We start from the raw sequence: 18,892 nt of genomic DNA on the forward strand, positions 1-18,892 counted from the left end.
CTGCAAATAATGTAATGGAATGAGTTAACAAATGATTTTTTCCCTCGGAGGTGTTTACTGACAGCAAATGACGAATGAATGGAGACAAGGGCGCGTTGTTATAAAAGTTGGAAATTTTTTCTTGCTTTCATCAATCCCACCAATTATCGCTGGGTGTAGGGTTGAAGCTATCAGATTCTATCTCGGTTACTGTCAGAAGTAATCAATTTAAGTGGTGAGCATTGAAGATTAATTATAATGGTTTTCTTCGCCGTGTCTACAGCGATTGCTAATGGGAATTGATTCAGAACTGTTTGCCTTCGTGATTGGTTGTACCAGTTGCCGTGAAAAACGAGACATTGAAGGCAACCAAACGGTTACGGTTCAAACATGCGTACATATCATGATACAAGTAAAAGTGAATGGCGAATAGAAAATTATGTTGATTGTATTACGAGACGCCTAAGACGGTTTTTCTGTTGAGAACGACCTTTTCTACCAAACGGCATTTGATCTATTCGGTCAAATGATATTTTCGGCCAAACCACCATTTCGGTCAAACGATTATTTCGGCTTAACGGGCATTTTTTGGACAAATTACTTGTTTTGGCAAACATCTTTTTCAGCCGAATTCGGTTCCTCCAGAAGCTCCTCCAGGATTTCCGCCGGAAGTTCCTCCAGAATTTCCTCCGGAAGTTCCTCCAGAATTTCCTCCGGAAGTTCCTCCAGAATTTCCTCCGGAAGTTCCTCCAGGAATTCCTCCGGAAGTACTTCTAGGAATTCTTTCGGAATTTCCTGCAAGAATTCCTCCAGGAATTCCTCCGGAAGTTCCTTCAGGAATTCCTCCGGAAGTTCCTCCAGGAATTCCTCCGGAAGTTCCTCCAGGAATTCCTCCGGAAGTTCCTCCAGGAATTCCTCCGGAAGTTCCTCCAGGAATTCCTCCGGAAGTTCCTCCAGGAATTCCTCCGGAAGTTCCTCCAGGAATTCCTCCGGAAGTTCCTCCAGGAATTCCTCCGGAAGTTCCTCCAGGAATTCCTCCAGAAGTTCCGCCAGGAATCCCTCCGGAAGTTCCTCCAGGAATTCCTCCGGAAGTTCCTCCAGGAATTCCTCCGGAAGTTCCTCCAGGAATTCCTCCGGAAGTTCCTTCAGGAATTCCTCCGGAAGTTCCTCCAGGAATTCTCTCGGCAGTTCTTCCAGGAATTCTTCCGGAAGTTCTTCCAGGAATTCCTCCGGAAGTTCCTCCAGAATTCCTCGGAAGTTCCTCCAGGAATTCCTCCGAAGTTCCTCCAGGAATTCCTCCGAAGTTCCTCCAGGAATTCCTCCGGAAGTTCCTCAGGAATTCCTCCGGAAGTTCCTCCAGGAATTCCTCGGAAGTTCCTCCAGGAATTCCTCCGGAAGTTCCTCCAGGAATTCCTCCGGAGTTCCTCCAGGAATTCCTCCGGAAGTTCCTCCAGGAATTCCTCCGGAAGTTCCTCCAGGAATTCCTCCGGAAGTTCCTCCAGGAATTCCTCCGGAAGTTCCTCCAGGAATTCCTCCGGAAGTTCCTCCAGGAATTCCTCCGGAAGTTCCTCCAGGAATTCCTCCGGAAGTTCCTCCAGGAATTCCTCCGGAAGTTCCTCCAGGAATTCCTCCGGGAGTTCCTCCAGGAATTCCTCAGGAATTCCTCCTTCCTTCGGAAGTTCCTCCGCAAGTTCCTCCAGGAATTCCTCCGGAAGTTCCTCCAGGAATTCCTCCGGAAGTTCCTCCAGGAATTCCTCCGGAAGTTCCTCCAAGAATTCCTCCGGAAGTTCCTCCAAGAATTCCTCCGGAAGTTCCTCCAGAAATTCCTCCGGAAGTTCCTCCAAGAATTCCTCCGGAAGTTCCTCCAGGAATTCTTCCGGAAGCACCTTCTGAAATTTCTCCGCAAGCTCCTCCGGGATTTCCTCCGGAAGCTCCTCCAGGAATTCCTCCAAAAACTCCTCCAGACATTTTTCCGGAAGCTCCTCAAGGAATTTCTCTGGAAGTTCATCCAAGAGTTCTTCGAGGAGTTCCTCCGGAAGTTTCTCCAGGAGTTCATTCAGGGGTTTCTCCGGAGGTTCATCCAAGAGTTCTTCTTCAAAATTCCTTCCTCAAAATTCTTCCAGGACTTCTCCCGGAGAGTCGTTCACAAATAAAAAAAATATTCTGAAAATAAATTCTCCGGAAATTTGTTTAGGAATTTTCTAAGAACTCCTTCACAACCCTCAAGAATCTCCTAGGCAATTCCCACGGAAACTTTATCTGAATTTCTCAAAGAATTCGCCCAGAAAATCTTACAAGATTTTTTGGGAAATTCCCTTGAAAACTCCAAAATACCATAAAAAAATACTCCGGAAATTCTCCCACTTTTTCTTCATATTTCTTTAGAAATTCTCCGCGAAAATTCCTTCAAGAGCTCTTCCAGAAATATTTCTACATGCTCTCCTAGATATCGCTCTAGAGGAACTGCTCCGGAAGTTCCTCTTTCATGAAAATTCCCGACGGAATTGTTGTGTGAATATCCAATAAAATATTTTGATGATCAATGCATACAGTATTTCTTGAAGAAATTCGCAAAGAAATTCCTGATTTGAAACTCAGAAAAAAAATTTATATAAATTCGTGAATGAATTTTGTGTGGATTTCCGTGTGAAGAAATTTGCGATGGAGTTCCTGTAAGAGATTTTGTAGAAATTCATGAAGTAGACGTAATTGTTCTTAAAGAATTTCAAAAAAAGATTGTCGAGTTTCCAAATAATTTTTAAATGAAGTACTGAAATATTTTCAGACTGAAATATTCTAGTATGTACTGCCGAAAAAGTTCTAGGAGCAATTCCCTGAATTCCTGAAGAACAATTCTCTTATTTTTTTGAATATATAAATGTGAGGTGCATTTTGTTTGAACAAATATTGTTTTCCGAAAAATTATGTAAGCTCTTTTAGTGGAATGTCTTCAACTATCTAAGACGAGCTTTCAGCAACTTTCCATCCGACAAGTCGAAGTTGAATTTTGTTTTGTTTGACCGAGCATACGTATGTAATACAACAAGGGATCTATTGGTTCCCCAACAAACAATTCAGGCTGAATTAGCTACTTTTTCAGCTGAAACACACCGGATTCTGTTTTCAGAGAGATTTACATTTTCTCAATTTTGCACTCATCCTAAATGTTTAACGCATATTAATTACCATGGGATTTTTCTTTGAATTATTTAGGATTGTTTGAAACTGTTGCAGAGGCTTTGGTGCCAAATTGAAGTCACAGGATCAAAATTACGAGCGAAAAAAATCGTGTGAAAACAGAGTCCTGTGCAGTCTATTTAAATAAGTCCTTCATCAACAATCAATTTTGCTGGGTCTAGACATTTTTGGAAATGAGAATAAATGCTGCATAATTGTAAAGAGGATAAATGTTATAGGAACTTGGCTGACAGGAGCTAGATAAATCTAGACTTAACAGTAAAAATGCATCGGCGTGGTAAAAAATATTCGGCGGCGTGGTCAATTTTCATACGGCGGCGCGCCGATTCATTTTTCACGGCGGCGGCGGCGTGAGAAAATCGTCGGTGGGAGTGGCGTGGCGGCATACATGTCTACTGACAAAACCCAAGTCAAAATTCACATTATATCGAAAATTATACGTATCTCTAAATTTGGCGAATTGACGAAAAGTTTATATTAATTTATCAATTTGGCGACTTTTTAATTTTTTTTTTGCTAGAACACATAAAGCTAGTCCATTTGTATCAACGCATTCAGAAGTTCGAGAAATTCGAAACATACACAAAAATATAGAAGCATTTTTTTAGGGAAAAATTTAAAACGTTGTTTCTGAAAATATGCAGATTTTGAGTTGTGCCTGTATTGCACGAATCCGTCGATATAATCAATGAAACTATGATGTGAACTTACCGATCTCCAACCATAGTCTGGCACAAAATGAATCAAACAATTCCCATCTGATGAACTCTATACAACCGGCAATAATGTCACGACAAATTTGATAGCATCTCTACGTCTTGTTTAAAGTGGCTCATACCGGTAATCGTTTATTGTCAAACAATTTCTAATCGCACATAATTTATGCAACAGATTTTCCACCACACCACACCACAGCATTCTTATTTATGTAGCCTAAGCTTATCGCCTCGCGCATGGGACACAAACTTGTGAAGAAGCTATAAATCATGAATCGCGACTTTTGACATCACATGTTGATTTCATATTCATGCTTTTTAATTCACTTAACATTTATTTTGAAGTAGCAAATAAGTAATGTGGAAGAATATGTTTGTAAACAAACTAAAGGTTATCATTAAAGCCTAAACAAATTCTACCCAGAATGGTGCAGTGCAGACGAGTTGGCGTAGAATCTATCGTAGTAAATATTTCTTTTTATTTGTTTTGTAACTCACGTGAAGTGTCTATTTGCTTATAGTATATGGCTTGGTTGGACCTGAGGGTCGCTGCTTCCAGCCCCCTCCTTTGCCAGTTGCAACCTTAGCGCTGGCAATGCTACGATAAGTGAAGAACTTCATTTCAAATTTCACAGAAATATATTTAAAAAAAAACAGAATCATCCACCTAGCGATGACGATACCTTTCTCGTTTCTTCCGAGTGAATAATTTCTACGCACTTTTGGTATGGAAAAATGTATTGGAAATTCTACAAAAGTTTTATTGTAATGATCAAATGCCACTTTATTCATAACTAGCAGAAAATACCCAGCTTTGCCCGGGTGTTTATGTTGTAAATGTCACATACTGAACTATTTGCAGCACCGCACTCTAGATCAATTTCCATCTGACCCAAAATTGTATTACAAATATTTTTCCCTTTCCCCGTTAAATTCAATAACTTTTTGTATATACAAACCTTGTGGATCCCAAAACGAATCGATTAGGGAAAAAAATCTTGCACAAATCAGTCAACCGTTCGCAACAGATTGGTGGAAGCGACTCTGGCAGAACAGTAACTTTTTTATCTGGAATGCATTGCAGGCTTTGAAAGTCGTTTCGTTGGGATGAGACAACCTCAACGTTACCCCATCCCATCGTGATGACGCTGACTACGCATGCCACCGTCCCATGGGGGACACCCGAACAACTGAACGAGACTCCGACATCAATAACAGGAACCTCTGCCTGCTCATTTTTCCAAGGCGAGGACAAGAGCACCAGGTTCATCTACAATTAACCAGCTACTGATCGAAGTCGACAAAAAAAACCCTCAGCCATGAAGAGCTAAAGGAACGTAATAACACTTTGTAGCCGTCACTCGGATTGGGAATGTAGATACCTATCTGTTGTTTTTCGCTTTGTCCCATGCCAGTAGCGGCGTCAATGAGTGATGACACGTAGTCATCACACGTAGAAACCGATTTTCCGACGATAAGGACCGGGTTGATATTCCGTGGATTTATGTACATGTCCAGTTTCTTTCCTATCCGATCACCCACTATGCACCGTGGTTAGTTTCCCCAATTTATATTTAATCATAATTATCACTATACAAAATAAAGAGATGTTTTATATCTTCCTAAAATGCGGTGTTTCGTGGATTTTTATGTAAATATCAACAGAGGAAGAAAAGAAGAAGCAATTTGGTACCCACATCTGGAGAAATCAAGAAGACCCGTGGTATTCGAGTCTAGAAGGTATCGAGGTAAAATCTAAGAACCACACTCAAATCCCTATCAGTTCAATCAGTCTCTCGTCAAAATTTGAGGTAGACACCGGTTTAAACAGTTGTTGCATTTGAGGCGTTTGAGGTCTGACAGGTTATAAACATCGAAGAAAAATACCTAGGAGACTCATCTTTTTGTCTCAGAGATATCACGGTAGAAGTCTAGAAGATCTTTCCGAGCGGGTCTTGTTTCGGACGGAAAACGATCGTGCGATTTGCCGAAATTTTGTGTTTTGCATTGCGCGGCCGGTAATAAAGTTAATTAGTTCAGTGCGTGTTGGCTCTTGTTTCGGACAGCAGAACGATCGCGCGATTTGCCGAAATATTGTGTTCTGCATTGCGTGTCAGTGCCTGTTTCATCGTGTTTCTGCTCAGTAACCAGATAGTTCGCGCAGCCGATGATAAACAATTGGTGCGTGATCGGACGTGTTTCAGGTAGAATTTAGAACATGTGTTTAGAACAAGTGTGCGGTTGAACGTGTTTTGTATATAATGCGAAACATTTGTCAAATCCAGGTTACTTTGTCCTCCTGGACGGTTCGTAAGTAAATTGATGAATATATTTTAATATTTTTTCAGCATATACTGTTATTGACAAACGCTCTATATTGTCGAATAAGGCTCCTATTATTCATTCCTCTAACACATTTTCCTTCCGAGACATCTATGAAGATAGTATGGGTTCCTGCATCTTCACTAGTAGATGTTGAACTAACATTCCTTCCTTCCTTCCGTGATTGTAAGGACGTGGCCAGGTATACAATTGCTACTGTATGAATAGGTACTAATCCAAGTACCAATTTGCGACAATATACAGTGGTGCTCAATTGAGCATTGTATAGTCACCCGATTTGTACAATCACATATGCTCTAAGAATCGAACAATTGCCAGTTCTTAAATGGGGTTCGGTAGGTTCTTATATGCTCATTACATTGCAAAATATTGGTAAAACTTTCAGATCCATTTGATTCTGAAATTAGTTGACAAATTGACGCCAGTTTGATTTTTTATCAAAGGTAACATGGGATGATTATGCGAAGAACGGCAGAAGAGTTTAATAGTTTTCTTTTCTAGATTTTTTGTTTGTCATTGTATCAATTTTGTTATAGAAATTTCAAAATTAACTTATTTCAGGTTTAATCCTTAGCAATGTTTGATATGCTCCGTAAGTGTGATGTGATATCTGACATACAATTTTAAAACGGATCAAGCTCGAACAACTTTCCTTATATAAAATTTACATCTAACTCCATAAAGGCTTTTATTTCATTGCTACAACTCTCGCTCGGCACCTATATCGCCATGGGAAGGTCGTGAAACAAACATTATCATGTCGTCTCTCTGCAGTGAGCTCGCATTTCCTGCGAATGGATCCAGTCACGTGTTTCGCAGACAACTTTAACCTAGAATGAAAAGTTAAACACGATATTACCACTTCCCTTCACCGGTCCCAGCTGACGTGTTCTGAATGCGGAATGACGAATGGCATCCTCTAATATCGTTCGTCAGTGTTATGTATACATTGGATCCCAACTCTTTCGTAAGAAGATCTTCTTCTAAACAACAAGCTCGCAGTTGTTCAAATGATAAACATTTATAATATGGTTTTGCTTTTCACGTGATTGAACCCAATTAAGTAATCATTCAAGCAAACAGTAAACCAACATCATGATTTCTACAATTTTGCCCTTGATAGCAACATGCAAAGGTATTGCTCAACCGCAAAGCACTGTTAAACCACTGTGCGTTAGAAAGCTGACCATCGCACAAGATAAACCTTATGTCTCACGTTTGCCTCATGCGAGCAGTAGCTTCCCATTTGGTCTCTGTGCCGTAGAATCAATCACCAGTCTCATGTCACATCCCAACTTTGTCGAGTCACAACACTTCCACCCTGTTACCTCCTGCATGTTGCTTACCTCTACGCTGTGGATGTCTCGAATGAACGCACGTTCGTGCATAATATCCTTAATGGAAACACCAAGTTTAGCCAATAAGTTACACAGCTTCGATACACGCCCGGACCATCACTGTTACTGTGACCTGTAAAACCCAGAAAATGGGAATAGCAAACCACCGAACGTAGATCGGATGTGCAGTGCATTGATGTTGTTCTATCGAATTACCCACCTCTGCAAACGACCATCTGCCGCAAGGCCCGCTCAAGACATCGTCCAAAATTGTGGTGTCGATATTTCCGCCACATATTACAGCACAACCCTGGTGAAAACGTGTGGAAAACATCGGAACATTAGGTTATGTGGTTGATTCAATAGGAAGAATAATGCAGTTTTGGGCCGTTATTGAAAGCTATGTTAACTAATGGATCTTTTAGTAAGCCTTTTTTCCGTTGAAAACATAATTTCATCTCTTTCTTAAAGCAAGCCAATATATCCTATCCCAAACGAATAAAAATTCTTTATTTGCACGCAAATGCTGGTCGATTGTTAATTCGCAATCACAAGCCATGAAAGCGTTCCTAAGCACCCAATATCAGAACGAATCTGCAAAGTGCTATCAATGTACCAAGGGCTCATTCGCAAGCAAGAGTGTCGCTCAAATTTCCTTACCTTTTTTTTATCAATCTTAAATTTTATTCAAATTGAAGCACGTCAATAGAAGATAGGATTATTTCTACATGATGCAAATAATTGCGGAGTAAATCAAACTGTCGGTTCTCAGCTCGTTAGATTGATTCGATTTTTAGAGATTTACTTCGTTCCATCAACGGGACTTGCTGTGAAAACATGGAGGGCATTTCTGATCACAAGACTGCGAGCAACATGTGGATGTAAAGCTAACAACAGAAAAGCTGCGCCACCGGCGACGGAAGGTACTAGCGTAGTACGGTTACAAACACGGTTTTAATGGCATGAGATACTCAGTGCAGAGTACTTATTTTTGTTTACATAACAGGTTCCCGAAATATCTGTTGCCAAATTTGAGACAGAATCATAAAGCACATGTAAAATAATGAAGAAGAAATTACCCTAGTGTTGGTAACGTAATGGTGTCATAAAAAGATAGTTCCTCAGGGCACATAAAGGTTGTCGCAACATGTCCAGTGCCTTCCGTTGACGTTAACTGCTTTTAGCAAATACCAACAATATGCTCGATAGGTAAGCTTGGTCGAAGCCACTGACAATTCTGTTGATTAGAGCTACGAAAGTAGAATTAAAAATACCGTTGGGATTTTAAACCCGAGCCCAGTGGATACTTATTTGAAATGTTTGATAATAATGTTTCATACCTTTTAAAAATACCATCAAAGATGTTTAATTCATTTAATTAACATTTTAGATTGTTAAAACAAACTATATTTTGGAACAGGTCTTAAATTTGAGGTCAGTTGACTATTTAATAACATTTCAAAATAATGTAACTTGGTGCGTTTGGGGCGTTTGGAATTCGGAAAAAAACGTGTTTAGAATTAAAAATAATCATATTTAATTATTTGATACGAGATTGGCAGAATAAAATATATCAGTTTTTGAAAATACACTATACTCAATTTCCCAGTCAACACAAAATCGTATATGATGTCACATAAGATGCTAAAGTGGACCATAGTACTTCCCATACAATATATGTACGTTAGGGTGGCTCAAAAACTCTTCAATTTTTTGATGGACCCTCTTATTCAGTTCTATTTGATGCCTGATGCTCTGGACATAATTTCAGCAAAATCGGTCAACGTTTGGGCGGTGCTAAACTCGTTGGAAGTTTATATTCCAAAATTTATGCAGAAACATCCAAAAACAGTGATTTGCAGTTGGACGGCACAATGCTAAAGAAATAAACTGCGTTTTCGATTATCAGGATTGTTGTCGATCCATCATCATATTTTCCACAATATTCCAGACATTTATTCGTAAATACCCATTTGTCAATACCTTCAGAAATTATTTCGCAAACCATTCAGAATACCGCACCCACTTCAGAAATTCCATCGAGAATTTCTCCAGTTATCATTCGGAAAATCCTCAGAAATATCTTAAAGAATCCTTCGAAATAAATCTGGAATCTCCTACAAATTCTCTAAAAACTATTTCAGAATTCTTCAAGGTATTACATTCCATCTTAAATTAATTCAGTTTTTTCGAATTTGTTCATGAATTCCTTCAGCATCGATTATAACATTTAAGAAATTTAAAGATATTCGAACGAATTCCTAAGGACTATCTTCAAGAATTTTTATGACATTCCTTCTAGATTCCTTAGAAATTTTCCTTCAAAATTGCTTCAGGATACTGTCTCAAAGCAAATTCGTTCTCCAACTTACAAGTATAAATTTAATTGTATTTTTTATACCCGCATGTGTTTTAATATTAATAATAGCTGTAAATTTATTGCTTGTAGCTAAAAGCATTGACGCTGTTCTTAAGCTGCTGAGTTAATTATGTTTAAAACTATTGGTTTACTAAAATCAATAATAATCAATCAAATCAATCAAATCAATCCAAATCAATCCAAATCAATCAAATCCAATCAAATCAATCCAAATCAATCAATCAATCAAATCAATCCAAATCAATCAAATCAATCAAATCCAATCCGATCCAATCAAATCCAATCCAAATCAATCCAAATCCAATCCAAATCCAAAATCAATCCAAATCAATCAAATCAAATGTCAATCCAAATCAATCCAAATCAATCCAAATCAGTCAAATCAATCCAAATCAAAGTCAGTAAATTCAATCGATCAATCCAAATCAATCAATCAATCAATCCAGTCCGATCCAGTCAGATCCAGTCCAGATCGTCATTCAGTCCGATCAGTCAGTCAGTCGGTCAGATCCAGTCAAATCAGTCAGATCGATCCAGATCCAGTCAGATCGAGTCCGATCGAGTCCGAGTCGATCCGATCGAGTCAAGATCAGTCAAGGTCAGTCAGATCCAGTCCAGATCAGTCGGTCGTCTCCGATCAGTCAAATCGGTCAGATCAGTCCAGATCGATCCAGATCCGGTCAGGTCGATCCAGAGTCAGTCCAGATCAGTCCAGGTCAGTCCAGATCCAGGTCAGATCCAGTCCAGATCCAGTCAGGTCAGTCAGATCGATCCAAAGATCCAGTCCGATCCAGTCAGATCCAGTCAGATCAGTCCAGATCAGTCAGTCAGGTCAGTCGGGTCGGTCAGATCGGTCAGGAGTCAGTCAAATCGGTCAGGTCAGTCCAGATCGGTCCAGTCAGTCTAAGTCGTCGATTCAATTAGATCAGGTCCAGAGTCGGTCGGTCAGTCCAGATCGGTCAGGTCTAGATCAGGTCGGTCCAGATCGAGTCAGAGTCAGTCAGATCCAGTCCAGTCGGTCCAGATCCAGTCCGATCAGTCGAATTGAGTCAAGATCCAGTCCAGATCCAGTTCCAGATCCGATCCAAGATCCAGATCCAGATCCAGTCAAATCAGTCAGATCAGTCAGTCGATCAGATCAGTCCAAATCCAGTCAAGTCGATCCGGAAGTCGGTCAAGGTCAGTCAGGTCAGTCCGATCAGTCCAGATCGGTCAGAATCCAGTCCAGATCCAGTCAAGTCAGGTCCAGATCGAGTCCAGAGTCAGTCAGGTCGATCCCAGATCGATCCAGATCAGTCCAGGTCAGTCCAGATCCAGTCCAGATCCAGTCAGATCCAGTCCAGATCCAGTCCAGATCCAGTCCAGGTCAGTCAAGTCAGTCCGAGTCAGTCCAAAGATCGGTCAGGTCAGTCCAGATCCAGTCAGGTCCAGTCCAGATCAGGTCCAGATCGGTCAGAGTCAATCTCAAGGTCAGTCAAGTCAGTCCGGAAGATCCAGTCAGAGTCAGTCCAGATCCAGTCAGGTCAGTCAGATCAGGTCCAGATCCAGTCGATCCAGTCCAGATCCAGTCTCAGATCCAGTCGATCCAGTCCAGATCCAGTCCAGATCGATCCAAGGTCAGGTCCAGATCGATCAGGTCGTTCAGATCCAGGTCAAGATCCAGTCAGGTCGGTCAGTCAATCCAGATCAGTCCAAGTCCAGTCAGATCCAGTCCAGTCAGTCAGGTCAGTCAGTCAGATCCAAGATTCAATCTCAGATCAGTCAAGATCCAGTCAGGTCAGTCCAGGTCAGTCCAAGATCCAGTCCAGATCTCAGATCCAGGTCAGTCAGGTCAGGTCAAGATCCAGTCAGATCAGTCTGTCAGATCGAGTCCAAGTCAGTCAGATCCAGTCAGATCAGTCGATCAGTCAGGTCGATCCAGATCCAGTCAGAATCCAGTCGGATGTCAGTCAGATCCAGTCCAGATCCAATCGATCCAGGTCAGATCCAGATCCGAGTCCAGATCCAGTCAGGTCCAGGTCAAGTCAAGATCCAGTCCAGGTCGGTCCAGGTCGAGTCAAGATCAGATCCAGGTCAGATCAGATCCAGTCAGATCAGTCAAGATCCAGTCGAGATCAGTCCAAGATCCAGTCCAGATCAGTCGAGAGATCCAGTCCAGATCGATCCAGGTCGATCCAGGTCAGGTCAGTCCAGTCAGATCCAGTCAGATGAGTCAGTCAGATCCAGTCCAGGTCCAGTCAGATCAGTCCAAGTCAGTCCGGAGTCAGTCAGATCGGTCAGATCGGTCAGGTCCAGTCCAAGTCCAGTCGATCAGTCAGGTCAGATCCAGATCCAGTCAGTCAGTCAAATCCAATCCAGATCATCCAGTCGTCAGTCAAGATCCAGTCAAATCCAGTCAAGATCGAGTCAGATCCAGTCAAGTCAAGTCCAGATCCGGTCAGATCCAGTCCAAAGTCCGATCTCAAGATTCAGATCCAGATCCAGTCAAATCCAGTCAGAGTCAGTCCAAGTCGAAGTCCAAGTCGAGTCCGATCAGTCAGGTCAGTCAGTCCAGTACAAGTCCAGATCCAGTCGATCCAGTCAGATCCAGTCAAATCGATCCAGATCCAGTCAGATCAGTCCAAGTCGGTCGATCATCCAGATCGATCAGTCCAGTCAAAGTCCAGTCCAGATCAGTCGTCAGTCAGTTCCAGATCAGTCAGTCAGATCGCAGTCGAGTCGATCCAAAAGTCCAAGTCAGATCCAAGTCAGTCAAATCCAGTCAGGTCAGTCCAGATCGATCCAAAGTCGATCCAGATCGATCAGATCCAGTCCAGTCCTCGATCCAGTTCCAGTCCAAGTCAGTCAGTCAGGTCGTCAGGTCGGTCCAGATCAGTCCAGATCCAGTCCAAGATCAGTCAAGTCAATCCGATCCAGTCAAATCGGTCCAAGATCAGTCGGTCAGTCAAGTCGATCGATCCAGTATCAATCCAGATCAATCCAAATCAATCGTCAATCCAAATCAATCATCAATCAAATCCAATCCAAATCAATCCAAATCAATCCAAATCCAATCAAATCCAATCCAAATCAATCCAAATCAATCAAATCAATCAAATCAATCCAAATCAGTCCAAATCAATCCAAATCCAATCATCAATCAAATCCACAATCCAATCAATCAATCAAATCGACAATCCAATCATTATCATCAATCATCAATCATTCAGAATCAAATCATCAATCAACATCACACTTCAATCATCTCAAACAATCCAGCAATATCATCAAACACTACAAATCAACATCCAAATCAACAATAAAACTATATCAAATCATCAATCCATAATCAAACCGCGATCCAGTCAATCAGTCAAATAGTCATCAGTCAACGTCAGTCGACAATCCTCATCATCAGTCAATAGATCATAGATCCACGCTATTTTCGAATCCATAAAGCATATGTCACATTCTAACAATCAAATAGTCCATCTATGCAGATGTTATCACTGATATCATCATAACATCCATGTCAGCATAATCATATCACATCAAATAAGTCATTCACATCATGATCAATGAAACGCACATTTCATGTATATACAATTCTCAGTATGCATCATCGCTATCATCCATATCGATTTTAAATCGATTTTTATATCATATCACATCAAAACACAGCTCCATAAATCAATCCAAAATCCAATCCAATCCATCCAAATCCATCAAATAATCCAAATCATCAAATTGTTTAGATTTGAAGATTAATTTCTTATCAATTGCTAGATCAATGCTTTGGTCCTTAAGTCGCAAAATATAGGATTCTGTCAGATAGGTCGCTTATCCAAAAATTCGAACTTCGATCTAAATAATATTATAGAAACGCTACTCAAATCTCTTTGGGGTCAATTTGAGCTATAGCCCTAACTCTTAATACGTCCAGTTAGATGTCACCTTCAAATTCCAGATGGAGATAAACTTCAATATTAAATCGCATGTTTCATTTTGTTTGCATTTCCAATGAAGCTTTCCATAAAATTTGCTTCATGGCTTACCATTTTTTTTTGTCATTTTCATTTCTCATATAAAAGGCTTACCATTTTCATTTGGACGATTTTTCCTTGTCTTCTAACCCAATTTGCATCCACTAGCACACCATCGGCACCAAGTGCATGCATTACAAACACAAACCCAACTAATATATCTATTTTACGATTTTGTCTCCCTGGGCAATTTTGTAGAATGCACTAGCTTTCCAAGATCCACAGATTCCGAAATATTCAACCTAACTGCCAATAGAATAAATTCCAAATTATGTTGAACACCCACTGCAAATCGCCTGACTTTTGTTTGTTTTACTCGCGATCGATCGTCTTTATTCCTTGCCTACCAACTAAATTGGCATACTCTTCTTTTGCCGACTATCTATGAAATTGTCACATGGCTCACCATTATTTTTTAACATATCGTTCTCTTTCTCTGGCTTAACATTTTTTGTCATTTTTGTTGCCGGTTTGAGGCTTTCCATTTTTGTTTTGCTCATATATTGGCTCACCATTATTTTATGCCGTTTTATTTTCCAGTTGAGGCTTACCTTTATTTTTTTGCCTTTCAGACCTCATGGCTCATCATTATTTGTTTTGCCATATTGTCCTGCGTCCTAGGCTTACCATTATTTTTTGCCTGATTTCTTTCTTTTTCAATCTTCTGCCAACTTATCTTACCATTCGTGGGAGCAACGATCACGTCATTGTCGTAACCAAGCAAATCCGTTCTCCCACTTGCTTATTTTTTTGAAAATAAGCGTTTGACACTTACAGTCAAATGTGTTCACGCCTCAAGAAACGAACACTGAATGATTAGAGATGTCGCAAATTAATCAGTTACTATTAATCGATTCATCGTTGTGATAATCGATTAATGTTGAATCGATTATTACCCAACGATTAATCGATTCAATAATCGAGAGGAATCGTGAGTAATCGATTAGTTACTAATCGATTAATCAGAATTTTACGACATCATAAGGATGTCGAAAATTAATTGATTATTTCGATTAATCGATTCATCGTTGTGATAATCGATTATTTGATCGATTACTATACTGATTAATCGATTCAATAATCGACAAGAATCAAGAGTAATCGATTAGTAACTAATCAATTAATCGGATTTTAGGACATCTCTATGAATGATCTTCATTTATTTTCTTTGTCCCTTCTAACAATCTAGAATTCTCTGTTAGCCTACTGAGATTCAATTTCAAATTTCTTCTCATTAGCTTTTGTATGCTGGCGTTTCAAATGCCTACTATTAGAATTTCAAATTCGTTATCATTTTATTTTATTTAAATTCTATTTTATTTATCGATGTAACCAAAAACTGCAAATGCTTTTGTCAGGTTCACTTTATTCCTCACAATTACTTTAAAGATAAATCCAGAATATTCTTAAGATCTCTTAGGAAGTTTGAAGAATGGTTTGAAGTTTGAATGAATGTTTCGGAGTTTCTCTTAGGTTCTTCTATAAAACATCATCCAGGAATTCCTTCAGAAATCTTTAGAAAATTCTGTAACAATTTCCGAAATTTTCATTTGGATTTTCTTGCAATTGCTTCCGAAATTTCTAGAATTTTTTTTGATGTTGCTGTACGTTTTCTTTCAGGAATTTAATCGGAAATGTTTTTGTAAATTCATTGAAAATTGTTTAGAGATTCTTCGAAGGTTCCTACGGTTTTTTTCTTTCGTGTCTACTATTCAACATCGCTTTGGAGGAGTAACGAAGGGCGAGGGATTGACACGAGTGGCAGGATTTTCACAAAGTCCTTCCAGTGATTTGGTTTCTTGACGCGATATTATGGAACGTAACTTTGAGAGGGTGGAGGAATACATCAGACTGAAAAGGAAGCTAAAAGGATTGGACTAGTTAGTCATCAATACGTCGAAAACGAAGTGATTGAAAGAAGAGGCTCAAGAGAGGACAACGTAAGCCACATGACCTAGGTGGTTGAAGAATTCGTGTACTTGGGCTCACTGGTGACCTCCGATAACGATACCAGCAGAGAAATTCGGGGACGCATCATGGCAGGAAATCGTACTTACTTTGGATTCCGCAAAACGCTCCGATCGAATAGATTTCGCCGCCGTACCAAACAGACTATCTACAAAATGCTTATTATACTGGTAATTTTCTACGGACACGAGACCTGGACAATGCTCGTGGAGGACAAACGTGCACTGTTAGTTTTCGAAGGAATGTACTGCGTACCATCTATGGTGGGGTGCAGATGGTGGACGGTACGTGGAGGAGGCAGATAACCACGAGTTGAATCAGCTGTTGGGAAAACCATCCATCATCGTTCACCCGAGAAAATAAGACGACGGGTGGGCGGGCACGTAGCCTGAATGTCGGAAATCCGGTGAAAATGGTTCTCGACAACGATCCGTCGAAAACAAGAAGGCGGGCCAGAACGGCAAGAATGGATCGATCAAGTAGAGGACGATTTGCGGACCCTCCACAGACTGCGTGGTTGACAACACGCAGCCATGGACCGAGCGGAATGGAGAAGACTTTTATGTACTGCGGACACTCCGGCCTTAGTCTGATTCTTATTATGCCGATAATATCGTTTCAGCCAGGAATTGTCATTTGGCCGATTCGGTTTTTGGCAGAAAAAGTCGTTTGGACGAAATAGTGGTTTGGAAGAATAGACCAATAGACCATTTGTCTCTAAGCAAGTCCACCAGAAACTAAATGTGAAAAAATACTAATTGCTTTCAGTAGGAAAAGAAATAATCAGAATATCGTTATAATTCTATATAACCGCAACATAGAAAAGTGAGTAGAATCAGGAGTTAAGGATTAATCTTGGACGTACTTTCATTGACCATTACAACACGAGTATAAAATGAGCTAAGGGTTTTCAACAATTATTCACAGGTCAGGAGGACCAAAAATATAGAGTAATATTTGAATCACCCCTAATAAGAATTTTGATTCATCTTGATTGATCTTTTCATAAGCCCAATTTGAATTTAGGATGATGGAAATTCGACGAAGCGCACAGTCCTAACTTGGTTTCTTCCTCGGATCCACTCGTTTGCAGATGTAGATCCTACCAATAATATAGAGGAAACCATACTTAGCTGACACGGATACCTACGCATGGAACTAAGGATGGTGGTCTGACAATTATATTACAAACAGTTACTGAATATCATTGAGGTTGGGAATAATAAATGAAATTCAATTGAATTTATCTGATCCTGAAACTAGCCAGCATCCTAACACAATGGATCTGGCTGTTTCAAAGACATGGGAGTTGATCAAATAAAATCTGCACACAACTCCTGTACTTTAGGTGAATTTTTCAAGCATTCTGAGCGAGCTACGGCACATATTGGTTTTTGGGGCCATGTGTTTAAAAAAACGCAATTTTATCGAACAAAAATATTCAACTGTGAAAATTTTATCAAACAAACACATCGTCGCTAATAAATACGCACGTATGTCAGAATAGGTTCTCATAGTAACAATGGCATAGCACTTCTATACAACCCTACCTTTTTCCTTTGAACTCATCCAAATGACGGCAGTATGGCGGCTAAGCCCGAAGCAAGCACCTCCACAACGCACTTTTCCTGCTCGACCGTCTCAAAATAGAGCGCAATCCACTCTCTTTGACTACAATCATTTTGTCCACAGGGGAACGGTTGTAGCGAACGCATGTGCTACTTGCGGCACGAGCCCATCGGCTAGTGTTTCCTTGTTTGGGGTGGCCTTGATCCACAATTCCTTGACATCGTTCCATGTCAAATTCGAATGGTAAGACAGTCGTGCAAGTTAAGCAAAAAATATATCATTCATACCTATCTTTTAATGAGAGAATTCGGCTCCAGCATCCATCTTCACACGAAACACAGCTCAGGAAATCGTTTCTGCCAAATCAACTCTAAACCCAACGTACGCCAGGCATTTGAAAATGCGAAGAAATTTCCATGAAAACAGTGAAACGCAATCATGAACTTGCTCCCAATTCGACATAAGCCGCTATCTTCTATAATTCCGCAAAAAAAGAACTGTTCATCCCTGCCACGCCTGAAGCGGTACGACTTGACATGGAACGAAAATCAACAACAGAAGCAACTCATGTGTTTTGGTTTGGGGCTAAATTCTTGATGGCGCGTTACCTCCTGCAATCAGTCCTCCGCCGCCGACTGGAACCACAAGGCATCAATGTTGCTTACTTGCTCGACAATTTCCAAACCGATGGTCCCCTGACCGCCATGATGTGGATGATCGTAACCGTTGATATAGGTTAGTCCGGTTTCGTGCGCCATTTTCAACGCAATCTTTTTTGCCTCCCCCATGTCGGCGCCCTGTTCGGAAGATTGGAAAGAGTGGTCGGCAACCAGGAATCCATACTTGTAACGTTGCGCTCGGATGATTTTTGTCGAACGTGCCGTTTGGCGCGTGAAATTCTCACGAGCTCAGTCGTGGCAGTTTTGCCCTCAGTTAGTGTGTACTCACCTGCACGATTACGTTGGCATGATAGTCACGGCATTTCTGTATCTTCATCAGTGAGGCTTTCGATGGCATTCCTGTGACTGGGATCCCGACTTAACCGTGATAGCATAGACCCTTTGGGAACGAAACAAAGGGAAGCAAAATTTAATTTCTAGCGCGCCTCTCGTATTAATAACTATAGGCGGCACTGGGGACGGTATGTGGAACGAAACGTTGTGAGCGCTGGATGCGTTTTCCGGAATGAATACTTTTTATATAGGGTTACCATATTGAAGTTTTAATAGAGAGAACGATTTCCAATTACATCTTGTTGAAATTTCTTATTTCTTGTCGCTAAGTATATGTAAGTGAAAATTATCCGATCCGTTTGACTACACCCATTTGCGAAAGCCACTAGGCCGAAAGTTGTTTGGCCAGATAACATCTGGTCGACAG

The 18,892-nt window shown here is 40.6% G+C and overlaps 1 pseudogene; it reads right to left on the bottom strand.

Annotated features, from left to right (window-relative positions):
- Positions 1–6,991: 6,991 nt before the first annotated feature.
- Positions 6,992–18,529, bottom strand: LOC134222174 (L-threonine ammonia-lyase-like; annotated as a pseudogene).
- Between the last annotated feature and the right edge of the window lie 363 nt (positions 18,530–18,892).

This window comes from Armigeres subalbatus, chromosome 3, assembly GCF_024139115.2.
Source record: "Armigeres subalbatus isolate Guangzhou_Male chromosome 3, GZ_Asu_2, whole genome shotgun sequence".
Lineage (NCBI taxonomy): Eukaryota > Metazoa > Arthropoda > Insecta > Diptera > Culicidae > Armigeres > Armigeres subalbatus.